The sequence below is a fragment of the Gossypium arboreum genome, chromosome 7 (genome assembly GCF_025698485.1).
Source record: "Gossypium arboreum isolate Shixiya-1 chromosome 7, ASM2569848v2, whole genome shotgun sequence".
In the NCBI taxonomy this organism is placed as follows: domain Eukaryota; kingdom Viridiplantae; phylum Streptophyta; class Magnoliopsida; order Malvales; family Malvaceae; genus Gossypium; species Gossypium arboreum.
In genome coordinates this window covers 103,091,439-103,105,617 of record NC_069076.1, presented here as the reverse complement: position 1 = coordinate 103,105,617, position 14,179 = coordinate 103,091,439, and the positions used below count along the sequence as shown (strand labels likewise).

The 14,179-nt window shown below is 31.8% G+C and overlaps 1 long non-coding RNA gene across 1 annotated transcript; it reads right to left on the bottom strand.

Moving 5' to 3' along the window:
• On the bottom strand, positions 1 to 4,616 carry LOC128295547 (uncharacterized). Its single transcript, XR_008286049.1, has 2 exons — positions 4,547 to 4,616; positions 1 to 1,209 (listed from the first exon to the last, which is right to left on the bottom strand). It is a non-coding gene; the product is annotated as an uncharacterized LOC128295547 (long non-coding RNA).
• Positions 4,617 to 14,179: the final 9,563 nt, after the last annotated feature.

The following is a 14,179-nucleotide window of genomic DNA, read 5'->3' as shown; positions in this document are numbered from 1 at the left end:
TTTCTTCTAAATTAAAAACTTTCATACATATGTTTAACGTCCCTTATATGGGCCTATGGGGCCCAAAACATACATTCAGGGTGGTTTAGGACCAAACCGTAAACATATGAACTTTTGCAACACTTAGAAAATTTTCACACTTTGAAGAGTCACACGCCCGTGTTTTCAACCCGTGTAACTCTCTGTTTATAACTTTATTACCCTTGTCAGTCGTACACTTCATATAAATAACAAGAAACGTGTATGGCTCATTTCTCATTAAATTTCTCATATATATACACAATTTCACGTTATGTAATCATACAACATACATCAGCCATATCTCTGTAATCTAAATATATTTTTATAACAACTTATCTTGATTTCATATTGTTTCATATTTAAGCTTAAATAACCAAAGTATTTGAAATATCATCTTTATGCAAATAGTACACATGAGGTATATAATTCCATAATTATGAATAAACACATTTATCAAATATTTTCCATATTCATATACCAATGTCTCATGTCTCTATATATCAATAACCATCATTTTCATGAATTCCGAGTTCAATTTCATAATTATTTATCTCGTGTTCAATTTATTCCATGTCGGAACTTTATTCATTAATACGTTTGAATTATCAATACATATGGACAGTATATTCAAGATGAACAATTATATAATCACAAATGAATTCATTTATCAACCAAGTTCTATACTCATATCTTATCAACTCGTACTTCCTGTATCACATAATTCCATGTAACACTTCCCAAACTTTGTCAAATTAGTGAACGTCTTACGGAATTGAGTACTTCGTTTACTCGATGTCATAGTTCAACTATGGTCTTACACATCTTTATATATCGATGTCATAGCTATGGTCTTACACGGAAATCACTTGTCACTTGTAGCCGAAGCTACCACTTTCACTGATCAGGTAGCCGGAGCTACCATTTTTCATTGATCAGGTAGTCGGAGCTACCATTTTTCATTGATTAGGTAGCAGAAGCTACCACTTTTCACTAATCAGGTAGCCGAAGCTACCACTTTTCACTTGTCATTTGTCCTTGACCAGATAAGTGTAGCCGAAGCTATTACTTATCACTTTTACTTATCCTTGATCAGATAAGTGTAGCCGAAGCTATTACTTATCACTTTCACTTATCCTTGTTGCCATGGTCCAACTATGGTCTTTTCCTTCAATTCATCTTGTCACTGAACTGAAACGCTCAATTTGATCATTTATTCAATTTTCATGCTTTTACATTATTCACGATTTTATCATCAATACATATGAAATAACACATCATGAAATTTATAAAATTAACAAATAATCACTAAAATTTAGCCATATAAAATCACAAGTACAAATTTTGTATTATAATGATAATCATAATTTCATAATAAATATTCCACATAAAACATTATATCATTTCTAATCCAACACTTATCGATTATAATCGGGCATGTGTTTAATTTATACACGAGTCATTCATATATTTTTGTATATTTTCCTCCTCCCCCTCTCCATCCACATCCTTAGTATGAACAACGCACTTGTAGGTAATATTATCCATAATTTTCATTATCTACTTATGTGGATATTCAAGCTGTCCATCTGTGTCATAGTCACTAAATTATTTATATCTGGAGCTACGGAACTCAAAATTAAGATCTGCTAATTTTTCATGAAACTAGACTCATATATCTTCTTACCATAAAAATTTCATAATTTTTGGTTTGGCCAATTAATACAGTTTATTCATTGAAGTCTCCCCTGTTCTGTTGTCTGACAGTTCCGACCCTTCTTCACTAAAAACTAATTATCTACTCGTACAGGATTCGAATGATGTTTCCGTTTGTTTCTCTTGAAAATAGACTCATTCAAGATTCTAAACATATAAATTTAAGCCCCTAATTATTTTTATCAAATTTTTTATGATTTTACAAAGTCAGAACAGGGGAACCCGAAATCATTCTGACCTTGTCTCACAAAATTTATCATATCTCATGATTTACAATTCCATTGCTTACATCATTTCTTCTATAAGAAACTAGACTCAATAAGCTTTAATTTCATATTTTATTAATCCTCTAATTCGATTTATAAAATTTTTGGTGATTTTTCAAAGTTACACTACTGCTGCTGTCCAAAACAGTTTTAGTGAAAAATGTTGATTTCCATTTTGTCCCAAATTTCACAGTTTATACAATTCAGTCCTTGCTCAATTAACCCCTCAATTGAGCTAATTTTTCTCAATTAATACTTTAGTATATCATTTTAAACTTCTTCATAACCCCTAAAAATCAGAACTTTAGCATTAGATATTAATTCCAAACTCTTTCTTAATTAGGTCCTAAAATGAATTTCCATCAATTTTACTTGATAAAATCTTCATATACCAAAATTAAAGCTTCAATTCTATGATTATTCATCATATTATTTCAGAAATCATCCATAAAAACTTTAAAAATTAGCCATGGAATCAAAAACTAATGAAATAGTAAGTTGGACCCAATTGTAAAATTCCAAAAACATAGAAATTTCAAGGAGAAAGCAAGAATTAAACTTACATGAAGCTAGAGCATGAAAACAAGCTTGAACCTCCTTCCATGGCTGTTTTTCAGCTGATGAATATGAAGAGAAAATAAAGAGAAATCTAGATAATTCCACTTTAGTCCTAGCTTTATTAAGTAAATTTTGCAATTTTCCAATTTTGCCCTTAATTCTCCTTATTTTCTTGCTGATTTCATGCCATTGCCGTCCAGCCCAAAGAGACCTTGGGTCTATTTTCCTTTTAAACCCTCTTTCTTTTATCATTTAAGCTATTTAATTATTTCCCATAATTTTGCATTTAATACAATTTAGTCCTTTTTGTTCAATTAACTATCAGAATTTTAAAATTTCTTCACGAAACTTTAATACTGACTTATTAACACTCCATAAATATTTATAAAAATATTTATGGCTCGATTTAAAATTCTTGAGGTCTCGATACCTCGTTTTCGATTCTAATTATTTTAATATTTATTTTTAGTACACTATTCACTACTTCAAAATTTTTTCTAACTTCACATTTAACTTATACTCACTAAACTAAGAATATTTCCTACTCATTTATCTAATTTAGTGATCTCGAATCACTGTTCCGACACCACTGAAAATTAGGCTGTTATACGGATGAAATATGAAATACTTCTCTAAATTTTTCATCCCATTTGCTTCTGTTCGTTTGGTTACAACTCCTAAGTCTTTGAATCTTACAACTCCTAAGTCTTTGAATCTCAAACTTACTTCATACTTCATCCGGAATTATTACCTTGTTGCTCTAACTTTAATAAGAGCTTCATATTTCATCCGGAATAATTACTTTGTTGCTCTAGCTTTAACAAGAGCTTCATATTTTATCCGAATAACTTAGTTATGTTTTTCTTCCTGTGTGAAAAACCCAACAAAACCCTTGCTAGCTGAAAATTCATATATTTATTTTCCTCCTCCTCCTCCCCATTCCACATCCTAAATGTATATAGCATTCTTATAAGTAACATTATCTATGATCTCACTATTTACTTATAATTTTTTTTAAAGCTGTCTATTCGTGTCACAGTCACTAAATTATTTTTAATTTGAGCTACAGAGATCTAAATTAAGATCTGTAAATTTTCCATGAAACTTGACTCACATATATTTCCACCATAAAATTTTCAGAATTTTTAGTGTAGCCAATTAGTACAGTTTATTCATTAAAGTTTCCCTTGTTTCACTATCAGACAGTTCTGACCTCTCTTCACTTGAAATTAATTATCTCATAGTACAGAACTCGGATAATGTTCTCATTGATTTCTCTTGAAAATAGACTCATTAAGGATTCTAAAAATAGAATTTTGAGCCTCTAATTATTTTTCTCCAAATTTTTGTGATTTTCCAAAGTCAGAACAGGGGAACCCGAATTCATTCTGACCTTGTCTCACAAAATTTATTATATCTCATAACTTACAATTTAATTGCTTACACTGTTTCTTCTATAAGAAACTAAACTCAATAAGCTTTAATTCAATATTTTTTTCATCCTCTAATTCAATTTCTAAAATTTATGGTGATTTTTCAAAGTTAATCTACTGCTGCTATCCAAAACTGTTTTAGTTCAAGATGTTTATTACCATTTTTCCTCTAAATTTCACTGGTCATACAATTCAGTCCTTGCTCAATTAGCCCATCACTTAAGCTAATTTTTCTCAATTAACATTTTTATTCCATCATTCTAAACTATTACACAACCTTTAAAAATCATAATTTCAACACTAAACCTTAGTTCACAACTTTTTCACAATTAGGTTCTAAAATCAATTTCTATTGAAATTACTTGATAAAATCATCAAACAACAAAGTAAAAGCTTCAAATCTATTTTAGTTCATCATAAACAGCCAACACTTATCAATGGTAGCTTTCAATTTTGTCCATAAAATCAAAAACTAATGAATTAAACACTTTGACCTAATTGTAAAAGTCACAAAAACATAAAAATCTCAAAGAAAAGGGCAAGAATTGAACTCACATATGTCAAACTATGAAAAACAACAACTTTCAGACCTCTCATGGCGTTTTTGCTGAAGAAGAATGATGATATCTCTAGATTTTTCAATTTTGTTGTTTTATATGCTTAATTTGCAAAATTTCCAATTTTGCCCCTTGTTCACACTTGATTTTTATTTTTCCTACACACACATGCCGTCCAGCCCAATAATGGGTGTTTAATTGCCTATTTAGTTCTCCTTTAATTATTACTAGAGCTATTTAATCACATTTCATAATTTTACACTTAATTCAATTTAGTACTTTTTACCCAATTGACTACCAAAACCTTAAAATTTCTTGACGAAACTTTAATACGGACTTACTAACACTCCATAAATATTTCTAAAAATATTTATGGCTCGGTTTATGAATTTGAGGTCTCATACCTCGTTTTCAACCCATTTTACCTGATTAATTTTTTTAAAATCGCAAAATTCACTAATTCAATTTTTTTTTAAATTCGCGCTTGGCCCATAATTATTATTTATTAAAATTTCTAAACTTACTCATTGGATTTTGTAATCTCCAATCACTGTTTTTTGATACCACTGAAAAATTTAGCTGTTACACTCTGAATCATGGGCATATTTCTTTCGAAACTTACGGAGACATGTTGTCAATGTAACGCCCAAATTTTCGGGAATTCTGTGAATGTTGACAAATTTCATGCTTTGATTTTGTCATTTGTGAGTGAAATTATGAAATAGAACCTATGTGAAAATGTTTGAAAATGCTATAGGCTAAATTGAAGTGGCCAAATAAATAGGAGTGCAAAATAGGAGGATTTGCATGATAAACCTTCCATTTTACATGAAGTGGCTAGCCATCATGTTGTTGTAGACAATATGAGTACTTGATATCCATAATTTATGGTACAAATTGATACAAATTGATAATGGGTTAGGTAAATGTTCCATGATAATGGATTAGGTAAATATTCCATGATAATGGGTTAGGTAAATGTTTCATGATAAGAATATCATGTCTTTTGTATTAAAGAATTAAATGGATGAAATATGAAGTTTTATTAAAAGAAAAAGGGGTAAAAAGAACAAAGTTTTGACCATCTTTGTTCATCATAGCTGAAAGTTAGAGAAGAGAAAGGAGAGGAGAAAGCTCTTGAGTATTCGGTCATTAGGAGGAGGAAAATTGAAGGTAAGTTCTTGGTACCTTGCTTCTATTTTGAGGTTCATGAGTTCTTCTTGATTCTACCTTAACTCTTGAAGTATATTTTATTTTAGTTGTGTTGTGAGCATTTGGTCATAAATTAAAATGAAGGAAATGGTTGTTGTTTCATGTTCTTTTGATGAAAAATGGAAGATATGTGAAGTTGAGCCAAACAAATGAGCATGCATGTGCCTTAGATGCTAAAGGAAAAATCGGCTAACATGTTGTGCTTTAAAATGATGAAATGGAGATTATGCTTAAGTAAAAATCATAGATATGTGATGATTGATTGGTGATATACATGTTTAAATAACATGCATGCAAGATAGGTGTATGAAAGAGTGATTTGGTAATAAATCTGCTTGGGACAGCAGCAGTAACGTGACTTTGGAAAATCACCATAAATTGTGGGAGATGAATTAGAAGCTGAATAAATTATGTAATTAAATCTTATTGAGTCTAGTTTCTAATGAAATAAACAAGAACATATTTTGAATTCTGTACAATGAGAAATTTGATTCGTAATGAAGAGTGGTCAGATTAGTCAAACAGTGAAACATGGGAAACTTTGAGAAAAATCTGGTATTGATTGGATAAACCAAAATTCTGAAAATTTTATGAATAGAAGATATATGAGTCTATTTTCAGGAAAATTAACGGAACTTGATTTGGAGTTTCGTAGCTCCAGTTATAAATGATTTAGTGACTGTTGCTCAGGAAGACAGCTTGCAGTGAAATTATGATTATGTGGTAAACATTGACAAAAATTTGTTAATGGGTTGCTTATTGATTTCTTATAAGCTTACTATGATCTGTAGGTGTGGTTGGCGAATATTGTAAGGGATTAATCGTAGTTCGTATTTGAATAGTTAGATTAACGTGTTAGTAATCCAATTGTAGGCGGTTCGTGTGTGGATTTCACAAGATATCGTCGCAATCGGTGTGTAACTAGCACCCTCTTTCTTAGTCTAGATCGGCAAAAGCGAAAAGCGAAATGCCGAAAACTGGTATTTTGTAGATTTGCGAGTGTGCGAATGCTCGTGAGGTAAATCGATTAATGTTTTTGGTAAGCTGCAAAATTTGGACTGCAAAGTGCATGATTTCTGTGCCCTCAATATTTTTGGGCTTAATAGGCCAAAATTGGAATGATGGGCCAACGGACCCAATTCGGTAAGAACCCTCGAGACGTGATTCGTTAGTACGTGAAAAGTAGGAATATGCATGAAAAACCTAAAATAGATAAATTCTGAAATACCTTTAAAAGTGGAAAATTTATAGTTTTACCCTAGTAGATGAATTACCAAATACCCCAGGGTTAAATTGACCTAAATGCATGTTTGATTGTTGTTATTTCTTGCATGCCATGTTATTATCGATGCATGGATGGGATATTGACGGAGGAAGTCTTGAAAGTGGCTTGTCCACGTCTTGGAGGCTTTGCCTCAATTTATTGATAACTGAGCAAGCAAGGTCAAGAATCGTGGAGTGTTGAAATTTGGGTGGGTTGAGCTATTCCCCACATGGAGTGTATGGCTGGTACGGGTGGAGTTTAGTGGTTGGTGGGTTGAGTAGTCTCCCAAATGGGCTTGCATATGTTTCTTGATGTTGCATGTATTTTGAAATGGGCCTATGGGCCATCATTATCTGAATAAGGGCTAAGGCCCGGTTTATTATAATCTGAAAAGGGCTCGCCCAATACCACTATTACCCAAATGGGCTTGCATATGTTATTGATGTTGCATGTATTTTGAAATGGGCCTATGGGCCATCTTATTATCTGAATAAGGGCTAAGGCCCGGTTTATTGTAATGAAAGGGCTCTAGCCCAGCACCACTGCTATTACTGAATGGGCTTAGCCCAATAGGCTTGAGTGACTTGGGCTTTGAAGGGTTTTCCTTACACATCGAGTTTCCCAAACTCACCCTTTTATTTTCATCCACGCAAGAAATCCCCAACCATAGTGGGCTTGGAGTTGTGAGGAATTCGAGTGGCCACCGCTCTGAAAGTTTGATTTTCTTCGGTGAATGGACATCCTTTTATTTACATTTGAAGTTTTGGGCTTTTAAATGTAATAAGGCCGCTTAATTATTTTTGATGGTTTTAATATGTATTACTAAGATAGGTAATATTTATATTTAACTGTTGAAACTGGATAGCTTTAGGCGCGTTTTCAAAAACAACAGTTGATTTCAAAATAACACGACAACAAGCAAAGCTTCCGCAATGAAAGTATTTTTCCAAAATTAATCACTTTTCCTAAAAATGACTTAATCAAATCGGTTTTCCTAGAAATATCCATGACATTAAGGTGTGGCAATGGCAGTATGCATGTCTAGGATTGGATCCGAAGGGAGCTTGGTACTTAAGCAGTCCGATGGACTCACCACCTCTTTTCCGGTTTCCTACCTGGTGCATAGCTTCCATTCACTTTAACCCTTAATGAATTAATCTTTGAACATCAAGTACGATTTTCGGACTTAGAAAGGAATTTTTTTTTACGTTTTTGATGTGGCATGCGGATCCGCCATAACTTCAGGCCAGTTTGGGGTGCTACTGATCGAGTAAGACAACATTTGCATTATATCTGACAGATTGAAGGGTCTTGTTACTGCAATTCGGCAATCGGAGGTTCCGTGGAGGTCTATCTATTGTATTCGTCACATCGTTGTGAACTTCCACAATGAGTATAAGAATAAAGACTGACGCAAACGAATTGTCAACATGGGTAAAAATATCATATTTAAATTCGTATTTGTAATTATTTCTAGTCCATTTCCTAATTTTAACGCATTTTATCGGAATATATACATAGGGTACAAGCTGGAACCACGCCGATTTAGACATAAGTTGGTGAGGTTAGAGACTAATATGGCGGGCTGCAAAACTTCTCTTACATAGTGGTTGAGTAGCATTGAGCCGTGGTAATGGGTTCAATGTTTTGATGAGGGGTACCGTTATGGCCATATGACAACTAACCTTGTTGAGGCCGTTAACTCCGTCTTAAGGCGTACGCGTCACTTGCCAATTTCAGCTGTTTTTTCAGCTACATTTTACAGGTTAGCAACTTAATGCCAAAAATGGGGTTGAAACAAGCAAAACAGTTAGAGGCAGGACACGTGTACGTCGAAAAAATCAGAGATGTCATGAAAGATAACACTCAAAGGGCTAGGTTGATGAATGTAGAACTATATTCTCGAAATTTAGAAACTTTTCGAGTGACAGAGTATATCAGTCGTCGGTCAGGGATCCCGCCACGGTCCTATGGAGTTGATATCCGAAACAGGCGGTGTGAGTGCGGGATGTTCCAGGCATTACGGTACCCGTGTACGCATATGGTTACAGCTTATGCTACCTATAGTTTGAATGTCGAACAATATATAGATGATGTATACACACTTGAACGTACGTTGCGTATTTGGGGTAACGAGTTCCCTGTATTAAGGGATATATCGACATGGGAAGTGCAATCGCCTGCATTCGAGATGTTGTCTGATCGGTCACTACGTAGGAGAGTCAAAGGTAGACTGACAATAACGAGGATTCGAAACAACATTGATGTAAGAGAACAAGTGATCCAAAGCGTTGCACCATATATAAAACAGTTGGCCATAATCGGAGCAAATGTCTCCATGGAAACGTCTACACTGGCCAATCTTCACGATCTGAAAGAAATTAAATGTTGTAACTGAGGTCTGTCTATATTATGATCTTTTAGAAATAAAGTTTGTATTATTTAGTGTTAAAACTATATTTAAAATTAATAGTTGCAACTTTTAATACTTTAAAAGATTTTATAATAAATTAAATAAAAAAAAACTAATATATAAGTTGTGAAACCTTAAACCAATACAACAAACATCACATAATACTTGAAATTTACATAACTTAAAATTGGAAAGAACCAGGAGTGGTATCATCGTTCGGGGTATAACGGTTTACGGGCCTTTGTTGATGGGGTGGATGTTGAGGTGTATTGCACACATCTAAAGGATTGGCAACTGGGTTGATCGTGGCCTGAGGCGGGGTGGAGTACATGTTATTACCAAACATATCAACTGATGTCGGTGGTTGCTCTAGGTCAAATGGACTCGAACCGCCTATATCTGTGTGATATGAACTCGAACCACCCATGTCCAGGTGATATGAACTCGAACCACCTATGTCCGGGTTATATGAACTGCTCTGGGACTCATTACAAAAAGTGTTAACCCATTGCTCCGATGTGTTTAAAACTTGGTCCTCCGAGTTGGGCTCCGCCATATGTTGATCCTCTACCTCCACCGTAGGTTGATTTCCACGTCTGTAGTCGTGACCTGGTACTATCATAAGTTGTCCACCATATAAATAAACTTGCCATCGATTCATGTACCACTGCATATATTCAGTCGAGGGACTGAAGTCAAACATGCAGGAGTGCATCTCAGGCCGCCTGTCGTACCGGGTATTCCATAGTGCTACATAACATTGATGTTCCACGCTCCAATCTAATGTATGTCTCCCCTGCATGGTCTTACTGTGGACATCAGCAAACTGTTGTGGCTCGACCGACATAAATTGTTTACACCCAAATTGTCGCATAACTCGATCACCGTTGTACCACTCAACGGTTGAGAAGTTGAGCACCGGCGTGTTAATGCACCACATACGAGCTTCAGCGTGAACCCTCTGAGGAATAAGGGTTGCAATGTTTACTGCAGAATACGACATCTACAAGAACTGCACAATATAACATAATGAATCAATTCACATCACATACTGTAAGTGGATAAGTTAAATAAACGTTACTTAAACTATATTAATATATATTACTTTCTCTCCGACGTACGCCTCTATCATTTGACGGTAAATGATTAATGTCTGGCTCGCACCAATTCCCGGAGACGTCGCCCATCTGAAATCGAAATAAACACGTTGGCAGTTAAACTTTGAAAAATATTATCCACACTTATGAGTCGTTAAATGTTAAGTATAATTTTGTTTTAACCTATTTATAAGTGGCCACGAATATGGTTGGTGCCTAACAGCCGCTAGAAATGGCATCCTGTATAGAGCCCAAGACTGCAGTAAACCCAGACAACCAGCCATATTACTAACCCCATGTTTTGTTGCACGACAGAGCTCATAGTGTAATGTAGCCAACACTGCAGATCCCCAGTGGTAACTATCGGCACGAGAAAAATCTTCCAATAGAGGCAAGTACTTTAAGTGGACTCTATTAGACGTGTTGTTCGGCAGAAGTACCCCCCCAATCAGCTGCATAATATAGGCTCGAGTAGCATACATCACCTCCTGCTCAGTGGCAGTGCTCGATAACTGCTTAAAATTTGCTCTCAACCATGCTAATGTCAAGCATGTGAAATTCTATTCCCCATCACGAGGGGACCGTCCAAGCAGTCTGTGGCATACTACAGAAGGTTCCAACACTTTGCTTCAACCCGTGACCACAACACCGTCAACTCGTAACCCAAGTTGCATAGCGACGTCTTCTAATGTGATAGTGCACTCCCCGTACGGCATAGTGAAGGTGTGGGTCTCTGTACACCACCGCTCAACCAAGGCGGATAGTAAGTTTGGCCTCAAGTCAAACCTCCGGATCAATGCGACGTCCCCAAATCCGGCCAACCGTAAGTATGGCATGATCCGCTCGTCCGGATCGTACTTGGGAAAATGACACCACAACCTCAAAACCCGATAACCATCACAGATGGTAAATTTTTTATAAAATATGATAAATCAATTATCTATATAATTTAAACATAAAAAATATATTCAAGAGTAAAATTGAAAGGTTGAGAAAACAAAAACATCACACTTATATTATACTAACGTAACCATTCTAAGTATTTTTTATTTAAGTTAAATTAAATAAGTAATAATATATTAATAATAAAATGAAAATTTGTCATAAAATATTAATAATAACACGTAGAAATCAAATGTGATTATTATATCCTAACCATAATTAAGCATTAAATTAATTAAAATAAATATATTACTAATAAAAGAATGGGAGAAATTACAGAATATGATCCGGGACTAGTAAAATTACAAGAAAAGAGAAATTCATTGAGCAGCAACACAAACTCCACCAGTATAAAAAATAAGTCCAAACCAGAAAGCAACCCAAGAGAAGATGATTGGTTCAAGCAAGTTCAATTTGACACCAATGGCTACAATACGTATATATTTCTAATTTTAAAATTTTATGATATCTTATTCAAATTTTAAAGTGAGTAATAGCGAAAAATTGTTTTTCAAGGAATACTAATATTTTTATATGATAAAATTTAAAAACATAAAGTATTTTTAAACAAATACTTATGTTTTCTAGTTATTTATAAATTAACTAGTAAATAATCAAATATATTCACTTTTATTATTATTGTTTTAATAATATATATTAAAATTAAAAGAATTTTTTTCATAAATCGAGCTCGTCAAGTAATAGTTTTATGATTAATCCTTACACACCGTCTAATAAATTAAGTATGAAATTAGTAAAAATAGAGTAAAGTTTTAAGTAAGTCGATTTTAAGGGTAGTTATTTAAAAAATGAAAATATCCTAATTTATTTTTATAATATATCTATTCTATTATAATTTGTGTGATTAAATTAGATGTTTGGAGGTGAGTGCTACTAACTTTTTTTTAAAGTATACAAATACAATTACAAATAATGTATATCTAAATCAATTATAACAAAAATAAAGTATTACAAAGTATAATCAAATTAATAATCTAAAATGTTCAATGAAGCTAAATAACAACTAATTAGAGATAAGTATTTTAAAGCAGTCAAAACATGTTCAACAGAGTAGCGATTAGCAAAAAAAAATTGGGAAACTAAACCGAATTTTTTTTAATTTATAATAAATTTTACTGTTTCGTCGATCATCGATGAAGTATGATTCGTAATTGCTCCATAAGACATCTTCAAATCTGTATAATATAAAAAAACAAACATACAATGCAATTATTTATTATATTACATTAACTATAAAATATAAAAACAAAAAATAAAATTTTAACAAACGTACCTTTTTTTTTCTCTCACTAGACTTCTTCATCTATACAAGGGGACCAAGCCCCACCTATATATATAATAATTTTTTTAAAAACAAAACAATAAAAGAGTCAAAATAATAAAAAATATATTTAATATATATTTTTAAAATTTATATTTATATTTAAATTTATTAATGGTCACATCACTAACATGATGTGACAAGTTATAATAAATATATATATTTTAATTTAAACTTTAAACTTTAAATACATATATCTAATGTTAAAAAAGAATTTAAAAGTAATATTTAAAATTGTAAAAATATATTATAAAACATTTTAAATATACATTATAAAATTTTAAAATTAATAATAAAATAAATAAAAAATAAAATAAGAAAAAAATTTCAAAAAAGTAAAAAAGGAAAAGACAAAATTTTAAAAAATATTTAAAATATTATGATTTCTTATATTATTAAAAATTATAATTTTTAAATGTATTTAAAAATTGTATTTAAAATTTTAAAAATAATCTCAAAATACATATCTAAAATTTACAAATATATATATATTAATAAAATATTTCAAATTTTTAAAGTTAATAATAATAATTAAACATAAAAGAAAAAACAAAACAATAAAGAGTCAAAAAATATATATTTACTATTTATAAAGTAATATTTAATATATATTTTTAAAATTTATATTATATTTAAATTTATTAATAGTCACATCATTGACATGATGTAACTAGTTATAATAAATATATATATATTAATTTAAACTTTAAAATTTAAATATATATACCTAATGATAAAAAAGAACTTAAAAATAATATTTAAAATTGTATGTAAAATTAATAAAATATTAAACATACATTTCAAATATTATAAAACTAATAATTTCAAAACTAATTTGAAATATACATTTTAAAATTTATAAAAATTAATTTCACAAATATATATATAAAGTTAAAAATATTTTAAAAATAACAATTAAAATTTTAAAAAATATTATAAAACATTTTAAATATATATTACAAATTTTTAAAATTAATAATATAAATTAAATAAGCAAAATAAATTAAGAAAATAATATAAAACTTAAAAAAAAAAAAATCTAAGAAAGAGACAAAATATAAGAAAAAAAGTAAAAAAAGTAAAAAAAAAATAAGAACCTGACAAATCAGAAAAGTAGTTGCGCCATTTAGAATGACTCAAGTCAGGGGTCAACTCATTGAGCTATGATGGATCCGAGTGGAACCAACTTGTTATCCTTCCACTGCCAATAGCGGGAGATATTGGCTGCTCTGTGAATCCAGCCTCACGCAGTACTCTCCGCTCTAAGACTCACGAGAACCCGAGCTTTCCTGACAAATCAAAAAAGTAGTGGCGCAATTTAGAATGGCTCCACCCAAAAATAGAAATTTTTTTTAAGTCCC